General features: G+C 35.8%; 1 long non-coding RNA gene across 3 annotated transcripts in view; it reads right to left on the bottom strand.

The window, feature by feature from the left end:
• LOC140622453 (uncharacterized) overlaps nt 1–12,397 on the bottom strand; it is a 34,147-nt gene extending 21,750 nt beyond the window's left edge. For all 3 annotated transcript variants that reach the window (XR_012022219.1, XR_012022221.1, XR_012022220.1), the window contains exons 1-2: nt 12,279–12,397; nt 1,702–1,784 (exon numbers count right to left, since the gene is read on the bottom strand). This is a non-coding gene — a long non-coding RNA (uncharacterized lncRNA). The remainder of the gene's footprint in view (nt 1–1,701; nt 1,785–12,278) is intronic.
• Nucleotides 12,398–16,246: the final 3,849 nt, after the last annotated feature.

Raw genomic sequence — 16,246 nt, 5'->3', positions numbered from 1 at the left:
CCAGTCATTAAGCAATAAAATAAAGCAGTAAATAGGATACATCTGCTGCAAAGTGCTATAGAAATGCGAGTTTCCTTCTCAAGTTACTTGTCTTTTAATATTTTAGCCTAATTGGTGGAATGATTCACTAGAAACATCAACCATTCAATGTAATCATGGCACCAAAAAAGGAGGGGGGAAGAAAGGCTTTCTAAACCAGTCAATAGGACAAGAAAAAAAAAAACAGTCACTTACTTGAGCACAGAAAGCAAAAAAAGGGGATGGGACCTAAAGCATTCCTGCTATGTGCCATACGGGGAGTGTTGTGAGGCAAAGGACCACACATCCTTTGAGAAGCAATAACAGCATGTGAGGTGCCATCTCGTTACCTTGTGTATCAAAACAGCTGTGTACATGCAAAGAGAGTAAATCTAGGGAGGTTGCTATCTTTGTAAGTCAACTGAAGTGCAAGTGTTTGGTTTTTCTTAAATGAAGAAAGTAAATAAATAAGCAGGGGTGATAATTAACTTCATAATTCTCTACCACTCTGGTTTTCAGTGGCACAGTGTTCACATTCAAAGTCAATGCCCAGCAATGCATTAGGTAGTTATAATTATGATCTATTGACATATGGAAGGACATCATAAAATATTAGGCTTTCTTTCTCCAGTCGTTGCCCTTTCTTTGTGAATAATTATAAAAGAGACAAAATAAAGGAAACCTGTGAAAATTCAGTTTGGTGAAATCTTTAAACTGTTTGTTGGGATTAGATTATGAAGAGTAAGTTTCCGTTGTAACTTCAGAAAAAATAAACAGAAGAAATTAAAATTCACACCTAATGCTATCATTCAGATAACTAATGTCAGGGCCTAAGCATCTTGGGCCTTTCCTACATTTTTCATGGTACATTCCTATGCCTAGACCTAAAGAGAGTGTCTTTATTTCCATTCTCTCCCTTGTACCTATGTCACTACCACAAAAAGAACATGCTCGGGCTAGCCCACTGTACTAAAAGGATGAGAAACATGTGGAGCAGAGCGGTTCCAGCCAATCTACAAGCCTACAGTGGTGCACAAATGCATAAGTGATAATTAATGACTGTTTTGGGTGATTTGTTATGCAGCGATAACTAACAGGTGCAATATGCATATTATAATGTGCATGAGTATATATACACAAACATAAGTGTGTATAAATAACATATATTTAGCCAAATCAAAAGTATAATGTTCTTTAGTTTGTTGTGTTGTTTTTTGCTTTTGTTTTTGTTTTTTTTTCAATAAATATATGTCCACCCTTATCTCAAGTACCTGTGAAGTTCCTGAAAGCAGATACCGCTATATACCAATGATGTGCCGGGATCTGGCCCTACAGTTAAGAACTAAACAAGTATGCAGAGACTAAATGAAAAATTTCAGTATCATCGGGACACCTGGGTGGCTCAGCGTTTGAGTACCTGCCTTTAGCTCAGGGTGTGACCCCGGGGTCCTGGGATCGAGTCCCGCATCGGGCTCCCCTCATGGAGCCTGCTTCTCCCTCTGCCTGTGTCTCTGCTTCTCTCTCTGTGTGTCTCGCATGAATAAATAAATAAAATCTTAAAAAAAATGTTCAGTATCATCATTTTAATGGCTGCATTTTATTCCATTGTATACAGGCAAATATCATGGTATTTCTAACCGGTACTCTATTTTAATTTTTGTTAAAACTCTTTTATAGACTTACAGTTTAGAGCACATTTGTTCTTTCTTTTCTCAGGAAAAATTCCTAGAAGTAGAATTTGGGGGGCAAATATGTAGAAAGGACAGCTGTTTAAACAAAAACAAAAAAATTTAATCATCTTAGCAATCATAATTTGGCAAAATGTTTTTTTTTCTTTTTCATCTTACTTGATTCATAATGTGGCCCTTCTAGTAAAGTGAGACAAAAAGCAGTCTCAGATTGTGCATGGTGCAAGGAAAATTTAAAAGTGGGCATCTTTTCCCCTTTAAAAAAAAATAAAAACGTTGTAACCACTTCCTATAATCTATGATTTTCTCTTTTCTGCTTTTGAGGCTTCCTTTCATGTCTGGTCAAAAAAGGTCTATGTAAGTTCTACTGTGTGTGGGGTAGTGGGGTAGCTTCACCCACCAATCTCTTCTTTAAAGGTGCTGCTCCTGGGGACTCCTGGGTGGCTCAGTGGTTGAGCATCTGCCTTTGGCTCAGGGTGGGACCCTGGGATCCTGGGATCGAGTCCTGCATCGGTCTCCCCACAGGGAGCCTGCTTTTCTCCCTCTGCCTGTGTCTCTGCCTCTCTCTCTGTGTCTCTCAGGAATAAATAATTAAAATCTTAAAAAAAAAAAAAAAAGAGGTTAAAAATTCCAAGGATAGAACTTGTCACAGGCAGGAGAGTGGCCACCTTACGTGCTCATTGTCTAGCTTGAGAAGACCTTTCAGTTTGGACAGGTTTTAGAGCAAAACCCAGAAGGTTGATGAGAGGGACAGAGAACTTACTAGCAGCCGGAAGAGAGGGTCGGGGCACCCTCTCTATTGTGGAGAAACTTACACCCACATCATTGTACTGAACATAGCCTTTCAAATGGGCCCTAATTATGTCTGAACCTCTTCCTTCCTCATCTCTAGGGATCATTCTACAATGCAGACTTCACAGTGAACAAAGGCACTTGCTCTCGCACTTTCTGTGTAGTACCTATTCAGAGTATAAAAGGCTTGTCAATCCATGGTAATGTTATTCCTATATTTTGCTAAGCACTATATTTATTATAAAACATAAATGATGGTAGGCTGACATTTGTTTTTAGCACAGACACTAGATTTTTAACTAGTAAAATCGGCTGACGATTTGTTTCAATTGATGTGTATTTCTGTGGCTTAAAAAACTGTTGTTGGTTGTTTTCTAAATGACACTAATTTCTATTTTAATGCTGATATTATTTTCAGTTCAGGGCTGTAGCTGAGGAAATATAATCAGAAGAATTTAATTCTATCTTGAAATAGGTATGCAGTTTATAAGGTTCAGAAGGGGGGAAAAAAGAAGGGGTAGGTTTCTTTTAGTTTCAAATAACTGTAATTTTGGTTCATTCCTGATATGAGATTTGTCTTGGGCTAACTTGAATGTAACCCCTTTTAACAGGGTTGAAACATTTTCTCCCGATCAGAATTTGGTTCTGCACTAACAATAGAAGCTGAAAGGATTTCTAACTATGCCCTACCCCCAACACACACCTACAAAGAAGGCCATGCCTTGTCACTCTTGTATGAAGTTGTGTTCCTTGTCGCCTAATTCAAACCAAAATTTCAGTTGGAAGTACTGTACTCCAGTAAAGATTTTCCCATTTATCCACAAACTTCAATTTAATAATAATAAAAAAAAGCCACCGGATTTTGAACAAATTAGAAGGGGAAAATGAAAAATAATACTCTCTATTTATGTTGGAAAGATTGGAGACATGATTCAGAGCCTACCCTCATCCCCTCCCCCACAAAAAGACCAGGTTTATATATACATTCAAAATTATATGAATAATTGAGCAATTATTCGGATATTTGGCTGATATATTCAGACATATTACATAAAAGTGTTTTGGTACTTTTGGGTTTGAATCATTGAGGTCATTGAACACCAATTCACTATTTCATTTTGCCTCTGTGAGTGTAGTAGTACCTTAATTGTAGTCTAATTTACAGGGTTTCTGTTCTTCCATGGACACTTTAAGAATACTAGATTTCAAATCAAGAGACCTGGGCTTGATCTCTTTCAGCCATATTAGCCTGGTGAACTTGGACAAGCACTTTCCCTCCTTGGGTCTGTTTCTTGATCTAGAACAAGACTATACTGCATACCCTACATATTTCATGAAGTTGAGAAAAGGCTAAATAACATCCTAGGAAGAACCATCATTTCTTGGTTATATGTGATTTCATTTCATTTTCACAGTAATCACAATGGGTAGAAGAATTAATTGATGTTTAGAGAAATTAGAAACTTTGCAAAGTCATATAGCCAGGACTGCACAAAGCCCAGACTCAAACCCCAGACTTGGATTCTAATGCACTTGTTATATGGTCTCTCTAATGAGACAAACTCCTGCACATACACGAAGGATTATTTTTTGTATGATTCTGGTAAGTGCAGTGAACCAAGCAACCTACAATGGGTTGGGAAAACTTCTATACTGGTGGGTTTTTAAAATTTATATATTTTTCACCTTTCTTCAGCAATGATTCTAGGACACTTGAACAAATGGCTCTTAATGGTGTCGCTGTTGGGGCCGTAGCCATATGTTCATGAAGGACATGTGAAACCTGTTAGCTTTGGCACCATCATCAATAATAACTTTGCCATTTCCTTGGCTTGGGAATCAATCCCTGGGGTTGGATTTGCTAAACCAGCATGAGGTCCCTTATCTAATCAGAGCTAGACCTAGCCATATTTCAGTGCATTTGACAAGGAATGATGTAATGGTCTTAGTTGAAAATGAGATATGCATTTGACATTTGAATGTCACACAGTAATATGATTGTCAACTGAATTGCCAATAATAGGTTTAGTAAAAGCATGCTTTAAAATAGGGTAATGGTTTTACTCTAGAGCTTTTTTCTCCTGGTCACCGTTACGTACCCACACACATGTATATATGTGTTGACACACTTATATACTCACTTATCTATGGAATAATAATGATATGCCTGTGAAAACAACCAGGTTGTGTCTGTTTTAAATGTGGAGAAGTTACTATTTTTCCACATCCAAGATTTTCCCACATACTGATGAAAAAATAAGAAATCTTCCTGTTTGGATTCCAGTGGTGAGAATTTCCCCATATGTTCACCATCTCTTTACCCTTTAGATATTCCGAAGGCAACAAAATAGTACATTCCATCCTCTGTAAATTTCCACCAAGCTTTCTCATCACAGATAAGGATTTTAGGTTAGTTAACCAGAATCCTGTACAAAATGTAGGCACAATAAGCTAAAGATTATTTGCATAGCTCAAAAAGAAGAAATATTTGCAACTAACGCAGAGAATATTTGACCTTCTAGAAATAATAGATAAGGTATAATATATAGCACAATTCCATGAAATATAGAAATGCTACATATAGGCTAATTTTACATTAAACTATTGCTAGGAAAACTGCAAACAGAGGTCAATCTTTGACAGATCTAAAAATACAACCATGTGGATCAAATTTTCCAGTCACAGCTTCATCTCTGCAGATTTTCTTTCATTTGTAAAAATCTTGCTGTTTCTGCAGAGGAACTGATTAGACTGTCCACTTTAGTGCTGAGCAATGTATTTCTGAAAATGAGCTTCAGCCTGCAACAATGCAGTCTATTTGCTGTGTGTTTTTTAATCTATCCAAGACCAGCTTTTTAGGCCTTACATTTCAGATTTGACAATTTGCCTTCGGCATAAACTTTCAGTGGCAGCAACTTGAATTTTCACATAAATAGTATTCCAGTTAAGAACTGTATCTATATAGCCATGTCATTGGAACACACACTTTTAAGCCTCTTCTAATGATTAACATACATTTCCATGCATTGCTCTCACTGAATTTTGGCTTGTGCCTCAGTAAAAGTGAATAATATTACCCACTTTCACCTCAACTCGTACAGTAATGCTTTAAAACAACTGAGCTAGAAGAAGATGAAACAGATCTTGGAATATTTTACAAAAATCCCTTAGAGAAACTCGTTTTATCAAAAATGCAGTTTTCTATTAGGACCTCAATCACACACGAAAAAGGCTTGGAAAAAGGCTTTGATTAAAATATATGTTTTGTCGCCTATCATTAAACAATGAAATGTCTGAAATAAGTATATTTTCTAGATCATTGAAGCTTATTCCATTAATTGCCTAATTTTTCTGTTAATAATTTGTGCATGTTTTGGTAGAATTTTCCTCAAAAACTTCTAATTCAATGGAGGCCAAATGCATTAGATGCTTATTGTGATGTCTCCCTGGCTTATAATTTCCAAGTCTGGACGTGGTCCTAATATACAGGTTGGTCATTCAGAGACCATTTTGATTCTATGTGAACTCTTTCTCAAGGATGCAACTGATTGGCTCACTGTTCAACACTTGAGCTAAACTAAGTAATTGGGGTCCTTATTCATGATTTTCACATAGGACTAAGACAGGACAGTCCATGGAATTTAGAGTGATGGTAGTAGTTACAGAAAGTAAAGCCAAGGTACTGCTGGCAGCCAGGTCATGCACAGCGTAGAGAAAGCCAGTCTTCAGTAGGAGAAGATGACTCTGAGGAAAGCCACAGTAAATAGAAGATGGAAAGAAAGATTCCTGGGCAAGACCAGTCATTTTGTCCACTTGCCTCTGAGGCTCAGCTCTACCTCTGTCCTTCATGAGGCTGGAAAAGTAGCCTTTGGATAAACTTCTTTTATTGTCTAAGCTAGTTCCATTTGAATTTCTGTCATTTGAAACCAAACCATCCTGATACCATTATCACATATCTGTATTGTCCGCAGCTGATTCCGGCAAACTTCTGAACTCCATCACAGAATACATCAAAGGGTTTTTATGTGAACCTCAATCAATGTAATTTTCTGAAGCAACAGGAGCAGTTTACATGAAATTTTTCCTGAAAAATGGTAATGGCATTGATCTTAGACATAGCATATTGAACACACCTCCATATTTTTTCTTTCCTTTTTTTTAATTTTAATTTTTTATTTTTTATTTTTCCTTCCTTTTTAAAAAAAAAAAACATTTACTTATTTATTTGGGAGAGGGGCAGAGGGAAGAGGGCAGAGGATTTCAAGCAGACTCCCCAGTGAGCTCGGAGCCCCACTCAGGGCTTCATCCCATGACCTTGAGATCATGATCTGAGCCGAAATCAAGAGTTGGATGCTTAACTGCCTGAGCCACCCAGGTGCCCCTACACCTCCATATTTTCTTGATGTTGTGGAGCTTGCATACTCAAATGAACTTCGGTTGCTGTACTCTTCTAATTCAGTGACATATTCGAGAGCTTTTTGAAATAGGAGACATTGTTTGTAGGCACACTAAACGGCCCCAGACAGCTGTGCTTTGTAAGGTATTCAATCTGATTTATAGAAAGTCTCTGTCATTCCTTCTCTGACTTATTGTTGGCTCTCATTTCCTGCTGTTAAAGAGAGGTGGTTTGAGAAACAACACAGCCATTGGAAGAGGGATCTAGGTTGGACAGAATGTGTACTCTTGCTTTCTAGCTGTTTGACCTTGGGTGGTTTCTTTCAATGTCTGACCTTATCTCTTTTCTTACAAAAGGAGAGATTGGCTTAATAGTAACTTTTTTCCTAAAGAATAAATCAGATAATATATGTAAAACAATATCAAGAATTCTATAAATGTTAGGTCATTTCTGGCAACCGCTTCCCCCCACTTCTAACCTACTACTTCTAAACTGTTCTGGGCTAGGAAAACAAATCGGAAGATATGGAACCTGAAGGTGTTTGATTGTGATTAAAGGTGACTCAGTTTTTAAAATCACTTTGAAGATTAAAGTTTATCAATTAAGAACCACTAAATTATATTGAGTACTCTCTATAAAGTCCCCATCACATGCTTAGACAAATGCTTCCACAGCAAAGTATACTTATTTGTTCATTCTACCCTTGGACAGCTATGATTATTAGATAGTTTTACTCACATGGAGATCATTGCAGACTAGAATTGGTTCTACCTAACAAGCCACTCAGGTGGAGGTGTCTGTATTTCTTTTTTTTTTTTTTTAAGATTTTATTTATTTATTCATGAGAGACACAGAGAGAGGGAGAGAGAGAAGCAGAGACACAGGCAGAGAGAGAAGCAGGCTCCATGCAGGGAGCCCGATGTGGGACTCTATTGGAGACCCCAGTATCAGGCCCTGAGCTGAAGGCGGCGCTAAACCACTGAGCCACCCAGGCTGCCCAGGTGTCTGTATTTCTACATAATGATTATTCAAACATTTGAAGATACTGTTTTATCCTCAAACCTTTAATGTAGATTAGAAATGTCTACTTCTTTTCCTTTGTCTTTTTTAAAGCATCTTCTCAGTATTACTCAGTTTATCACTTTTGAACTAATGCTCAGAATATGTTATCTGGGTCATTTGGAATAGAATCATATTTCTCTCAGAGCAAGCCCCAGATTTCACTTTTGATAACTAAGTAGATAGCTCTCACACAGAGAGATATTTGTATTCTGAATGAGATCATTATTAATGAACCTAAGCTACAGCCTGGTGTGCATCCCATGGATCAGTTAGGAAATTTTTTTGACTATCAATCAAAACTTGATCTCTTTTAATTTTTCCACAAATACCTATGTACACACCGATTACAAAATCCCTTATCATACCCCATTTTGAAACTAGTTATTTGTACTTTTATGTGATTTTCCAAAATTACCACATGGTTTTGTCATCTCCGTTATAAGTGCTGTTAGTATGAGCTGGACTTACTTCAGACGTGTAGGATGTGATGTGTTCTTATAATCGTTACTATCATTTTGATCTATGCTAATCTATTCAATTCTCGTTCTATATATTTCAGTCTGCAAAATTTTTTTACTTGCAGAGAAATGCTTTTTCTATGCCATTTACAAAAATTGCTCCAAGTAAAGATCCAATATTTTCTTGATTGCTTTTATTTCAATATCACTGAAAACTAAAAAACTAGATTTGATATCTTTTCTGTGTGTGTTTGTGTGTGTGTATTTGCACTAAGGGTCGAGTCATTTAGGACTTTAACCTGAGTGACCAGTGTGAGTTTTTAAGCCAACTATCAAAGTTTAGAGGGAACACTCTCCACAAAAGTCCACCCTCAGTTTTGATAATTTGCTGGAAGGATCTCAGGACTCACTGAAAGTGATTATATTTCTAATAATGATTTATTACAGGGAGAGGATATATATTTAAAATCAACCAAGGGAAGGAGGGCATAGGATGCCAAACATGGAGCTTCCATTGTCTTCTTACTGTGGACTCAGAGATGCATTACTTTCCTAGCATTAATGTTTGGCAATATACATGAACTGATGACATATGGAATATTTCTAGCCAGGGAATCTCACTAGACATCTGCCAGGATCTTGATCTTGGACTTTCCATACTCCAGAACTGTGAGGAATAAATGTTTGTTGTTTAAGTTATCCAGTATATGGCGTTCTGTTATAGTAGCCCAAGCCGACTAATATATTCGTTTTCCCTATAGAATATGATATATATAATAGGTAACCAATAAATATTTTTGGCATAAATAAATTAATGTAGACAGAAAACTTCCTGTTTTTACTAGGATCTTACTATTTTTTACATTGAATTTGCCTTATGTGCCTTTATCATTACTTAGAAATTCAGAGCTCATTTCACATAAAACTAGATTTCCATATTCCCCTGTGAAATCAGAATCCCAGACAGAGTCCTGACTGGCAACAATTGTTGAAACTGATGAGTAGCCATTCCTTTCAGACTGGACAATACCTCTGAGTTCATCATATGATATTTTCTGCTTTCTATTCACTTTGTGGTGGTCATTTCTTCCCGATAAGCACAGGTTAGTGATACCCTTCTATGACAAGCGATTCTGGCCTATTTTCAGGTTTCAGAGATAGCCTCACTGGAGTAATAACCAATCATAATCCATGTAGAATAACAAAATGGGAAAAGGAAATGCATTTTTAAAAAGACATAAAATTGTGCTTAAGAATGAACTCAATAATATATTGACAGCATCAACATAAATGTAAAACTTTATTGAGAAACTGGGTTAGGTTGATTTTGTATAGATATATGTCATGCTCCTGAATGCAAATATTATAAGGTAGTGAATCTCCACAACTAAATGTACAAATTTAAAACAATTTCAATACAATGGGTCCTAAAACTCCTATGGAAGAATAAATGAAAAGCAGCAACAAAAAAAGTTATGAAAGAATGAATATCGAAAAGAGCTTTCAAAATTAGATATCACCTTTTTGAAGCTATAATAATGACTCCCTGGCATGATACTAATATAAGGACAGATGAATTGATGGAAAGAAGTAGAAAACTGAGAAAATGATCCAACACACACTCAACACTTTACTTAACTATGTCTGGTCAGTGAATATCATATGATGAAAAGTGAAATTCAAGCCATATTTGAATGAACATAAATGTACTGTTTTGCATATATAAGTCAAATAAGAAGGATGAATAAGTAGCCCAAGATTACCAGAGAGAACATGTGCTTCCTATGATAAAAAATCCATTTTACTCAATAGGGAAGAATGATTTAATCAATGGGAAGGAGGAATGGCATAATTTGTTGATTAGTTGGAAAATAAACACTTTTATGTCTACCTCACAATATTTATTTAAAAACTGCAGATGGAATAAAGTGTTAAAATAATACAGGTTAAACTCATAAAATCAGTAAAAATGTACAGATGAAAATCTGATTTCTTGGTAGAAATGAAAAATATACAACCAAATTAGAAATGTTAATGAATTCAAAAGCATAAACTTGAAAAACTATTCTCATAAAATAAATAAAAAAACAAAGGTGAACCGTAAAAGTAATTGAAAAATAAAGTAAAAATGAAGAGCAACTGTTCTTATTTATGTGGTACATTATAAGAGGAAAATTGTTAAAAGAAAATACCAAGAAATTCACTAGACAAGTTATAAACAGTATAAGAAAATCTACATCACAATATCAAAGAAATACATATTGAAATATTAATTGAAAAAGACATTTCACATGCAACACTGGCAAAGATAAAAAATGATAATAATCAGTATTGGCAAGGGTGGTGGGAAATGAGGACAGTCATAAATTGTTTTTAGAAATGTAAGATAACATAGCTTTTTAGAGGGTAATATGGATGTGATATAACAAAAGCCTTACAAATATTCACACATTTGAGCCAGCAAGTTCACTTGTAGGAATGTATTCTAAGAAAACAATTTGAGATATTAAAAAAGATTTATGCTCATTTTGTTCTTTGCAGCATTGTTTATGCTGCCATAAAAATATTCAGCAATAGAAGTATGGTTAAATAAATTACGGTCAGTGAACAAATTTAATATAACCATGAGAAAGTGAGTTGAACAAGTAGAGTATAACCAAAGTTTCATAAATAAATACATACTGTTGACCCCTGAAAAACACAGAGGTTAGGGGTGCCGACCCCTGTATGGTCCAAAATCCATAGTAACTTTTCACTCCCTAAAAACTTAATCTCTAATAGCTCACTGATGACTGGAAGCCTTATTGATAACATAAACGTTAATTTACACGTTTCACATGTTGTATGTATTATACACTATGCTCTTACACTAAAGTAAGCCAGAGAAAAGCAAAGGGTTTTAAGAAAATCATAAGGAAGAGAAAATACAAGAACCATGGCGAACTATATAATGATATAAAGAAAGATACTATTTCGTGTTATACTCCAATAAATCATGAACTTTGACGATCCCTATCTGGCTACTCCTTAAAATAAACCTTCTTCAATGTCACTAAACACTCTCAGAATCTACTAAAATGCACCAGCCGAGGTTCAGTACATAATATTTCCAACAATGACCATGCATTTTATCAGAGAGAAGATGGATTCTCAATCTGTGGGCTTTTGCCCTGAACACGAGAAAATTTTTACATAAATACCCACTTCTTTTTAAACAGAAGACACATATTGCGTGCAAACTGAGACCTCCCTCTCACCTTGTAAGAAGGAAAAAGTGGTGGACAGACAGGTGCAGATCAATGATGGAGTATCTTGAGTGCTGTCTGGTGCAACTGCACTTATTACGGGCACTTATTAACACCGCATGTTCACAAGTTTCAGGAAATTAAAGAATGAGTGAGAAATGAGGGGGATTACTACAATGAAAGGGATCCAATGATGCTTTTAAAGTGACCCTTAAGGGAATCCCTGGGTGGCTCAGCGGTTTAGTGCCTGCCTTTGGCCCAGGGTGTGATCCTGGAGTCCTGGGATCGACTCCCACATCAGGGTCCCTGCATGGAGCCTGCTTCTCCCTCTGCTTGTGTCTCTGCCTCTCTCTCCCTGTGTCTTTCATGAATAAATAAATAAAATCTTTAAAAAAAATAAAAGAAGGAAACTTGTTGTAAATCCTGAATTTAAAAAAAGATTTAAAAAATTAAATTAAATTAAAAAGTGACCCTGAAAAATGGCTGCCTATGGAGATAGGGAGTATTTGAACCATGTGCTCAATAGCGAAGCACATGACTCAGCATTTAATTAAAAAAAAATAATGTGATTAATCTGAATGTTTTTTGATAACAATAGGAGAAAGCGAAATCACTTAACTTTTTTAACCCTTATTAGTTGAGTGTTTTCTATGTAAAATGCATCATGGCAGTTTCTGGAGGTCTGGTGAGGAAGATGGAAAGTTCTTTGCCCTCGTGGAGCTTGTAGTCTAGAAGGGGGTATAGGTTGAAAGATTCCAAAAAGATTTCTCTGGGGTAACTGCTTGGACTGGGGTTCTGGGTGCCATGGAAACACAAGACAAGTCAAATGGTGGCCAGAGGAGGTGATGTCTAAGCTGAAGAACTGCAGGATGAGTAAGAAGCAGATAGATTGGGGAGGTTGGGACAGAGGGGCATGGGGATTGAGGACAGGCTGAAATGTCCACCGTTCCCAGAGGTGGACAGAAACGTGCCACACTACTGTAAGAACTGAGGACAATTCTCTGGCGGAGGCCAGAGTTAGGATTGTAGGGTAAGCAGGGCAGGTGATTGCTGGCCTTATACACCCATGTAAAGCGATTAGGACTGTCGGCAGTGTGGGGCTGCTGGAAGGGCAAGTGACAGGTCAGATCTGGAATTAGATTACGGTGGAGGCAGAGGCACAGCTAGGAGGCTGTTGCTGTCCTCTCAGAGGGACACCATGAGGCCTACAGGCCGTGGAGGCAGAGCAGATGCAGAGAACCAGAAAGATTTCAAAGGTAAAAAAAACACCATACCAGGTTAACCTTGGATTGCTGAGGAAATAACACTGACTCAAAGAAAAAAAAAGAAAATCCAGGGTTCTGGCTTTGGCATGCAGAGGTGAGTCAGAAAACAAAACAAAACAAAACAAAAGCATAATACATGGGGACAGCTATGATGATGTGAGATCGGATGAATTGAATTTGAAGAGCTCGTACGATATCCACAGGGAAAAAAAGAAAAGGCATTATGAAAGACAGTTGAAGACCTCTGAAGACAGAGGTTAAAAAAAAAAAGAGAAAATTGAAGGTCTTATAATTTCTTAATAAACAACCTTTTCTTCTTCACTCCTCAGTACATGTGTTATAAACAAGAGAGCCTAAAGAAATGTTCCCTTAATTGGCTTTGTTGGGGCATAATTTACATACAATAAAGTTCACCAAATTCGAGTGTACAATTTGATGACTTTGGCACGTGTACACAGTTGTGTAGCCAGCACCGCAATCCTGACACAGAACATGTCCATCACTCTCGAAAGTTCCCACACAACCTTTTGTTCTCACATTGCCCCCACCCCAGCCCAACTTACCACTGATCTGCTCTGTGTCACTTGGTTTTTTGTCTTTTATAGAATTCATATAAGTGATATCATACAATATGTATTTGGTTTATTTCAATTTACTTTTGAGATTTGTCCACATTGTCATGGGTATCAGAAGTTTATTCCTTTTTATTCCTGGGTAGTATTCCACGGTATGGATATACCAGAGGATGGGCATTTGGATTGTTTCCAGTTTTTTACTATTACACATAAGGTTGCTATGAATTTTTGAGAACAAGCCTTTCTGTAAACATGTTTTCATTGCTTTTGGCTAAATATGTAAGAGCAGGATTACTGGGTTGTATGGTAAATGCGTTTTAACTTAATAGGAAACTGCCAAATTGTTTTCCATTATCAATTGTGCATTTCCCATTCCCATCAGCAATGGATGAATGTTCTAGTCGGTCCACATATTCCTGACACATGCCTTTACGTTTTAGCACATTTCTACTATGTGATATATCACTTTGGTTTTCATTTGAATTTCCCTAATAATTAATAATCCTAAGCAACTTTTTGTGTACGTTTTAGCCATTTGTAAACTTCTTTTGGCAAAGTTTCTATTCAAACCTTTTGCCAATTTTATTCATCTTTCCTAAGTCTTCTCGTGGGGTTGTAAGAATTTTTATATATTTTCAATATAGAATATATATTGAAATATTTTTATTTTAAAAACTCTGCAGATATTTTCATCCATTCTGTGGCTTGCCTTTTCATTTTCTGAACAGGATCTTTTAAAGTGCAGTTATATTTTATTTTGATCTAATCAAAATAAATTCACCTTATTCATTTTTCTGTAATGGCTTATACTTGTGTTCCATACAAGAAATATTTGCCTTACCCAAGGTCACAAATATTTCTGTCTTGTTTTTTCATGTTAATTTTTATAGTTTTACTTCTTAACAGGTAAGGCTATTATCCATTTTAAGCAAATGTTTCTGTATAGTGTAAAGTAGAGGTCCGGGTTTATTTATTTTATTTCCCATGTGGCTATCTAATTTTTATAGCACAATTTGTTTAAAATACTATCCTTTTTCCAATTGAGTTACCATAATGCCTTTGTCAAAAATCAATGGACCAGGTATACATGTATCCATTTCTGGACTTTATTTGTCTATCATTGCTCCAATACTTGACAACTGTAGCTTATTAATAAACCTTGGTACAGGTAATGTAAGTCTTTAAACTTGACCACTCTTGTTTGCTCTAAATCCTTTGATGTTCCATATATATTTTGAAACCAGCTTATAAATTTCCAGCAAAGAAAAATGTGCTGCTGTGATGTTACTTGGGATTCAATTATACTTATATTTCAATTTGTGATAATTGCTATCTTAACCCTGTTCAGTCTTCTGATTGATAAGCATGGTACGTAGCTTCATTTCTTTTTTTTTTTTTTTTTTGGCTCTTAATTTCTCTCAGGAGTATTTTGTAGATTTCAGTGCACATATTTTCATTATTTTGGTTAATATATCCCTAAACTTTTTTATTATTTGAAAATATTGTAAATGACATGCCTTTTAAATTTTCATTTATAAATATTTATTGTTCATAAAATGTGATATGTTTTCATATGTTGAACTTAATTCCCTGAAGCTTGCTAAACTTACTTATTAGTTTTAATAACATTTTTGCAGCTTCTTTAAGGTTGACTATGTAGACTACTTTAAACTATTTTTTTCTATTGCCCTACTGCATTGGCTAGAGTCTGCAATGCAACATTGAATAAAATGAACAGAGAGGAAATATTTGCCTTGTTTTCAATATTTGCCTGATAAAAGCAATAGGTTGTTTCCTTTTATCAGGTTGAGGAAGTTGTCTTCTAGTCTCAGTTTCCTGAGAGTTTTTATTATAAATAACTCTTGAATTTTACCAAACATAAAAACATCTTAATAAACATTTTTCTGTATTAAGTCGATCACATGGGTTTTCTTTTGTATCCTATAAATATGATGAATCACTTTGATTGACTTTAAAAAAATTTTGCATTGTTTAATTAAAACCCAGATGGTCACAATCTATTATATTTTGTATATATTCCTAAATTTTACTTGCTAAAATTTTGTTAGGATGTTCATGAGGCTTATTGGTCTGTAATTTTCTTATATTGTCTATGTCTGTTTTGATACCAGGTTGATATTGGCAAAATAAGGTGAGAAGTACTTTCTCCTCTTCAATTTTCTGGAAGAGTTTTTCTAGAATATATCATCTTTCTTCTTTATATTTTTGGTAGAATTTACCAGTAACATTATCTGATGCTGTAGTTTTATTTTGTTTCCTTTTTTGAAGGAAGGTTTTTAACTATGTTTTCAATTTAACAAATGTAGAGCTATTCAGGTTATCTGTTCTTCTTCAGTGACCTTTTTATTTTTTTATTTTTATTTTTTAATAATAAATTATTTTTTATTGGTGTTCAATTTGCCAACATACAGAATAACACCCAGTGCTCATCCCATCAAGTGCCCCCCTCAGTGCCCGTCACCTATTCACTCCCACCCTCTGCCCTCCTCCCCTTCCACCACCCCTAGTTCATTTCCCAGAGTTAGGAGTCTTCATGTTCTGTCTCCCTTTCTGATATTTCCCATACATTTCTTCTCCCTTCCCTTATATTCCCTTTCACTATTATTTATATTCCCCAAATGAATGAGAACATACACTGTTTGTCCTTCTCTGATTGACTTACTTCACTCAGCATAATACCCTCCAGTTCCATCCACGTTGAAGCAAATGGTGGGTATTTGTTGTTT

Source organism: Canis lupus, chromosome 31 (assembly GCF_048164855.1).
Source record: "Canis lupus baileyi chromosome 31, mCanLup2.hap1, whole genome shotgun sequence".
Taxonomy (NCBI): domain Eukaryota; kingdom Metazoa; phylum Chordata; class Mammalia; order Carnivora; family Canidae; genus Canis; species Canis lupus.
The sequence above is the reverse complement of the archived record's forward strand: the minus strand, read 5'-3'. Positions and strand labels throughout refer to the sequence as shown.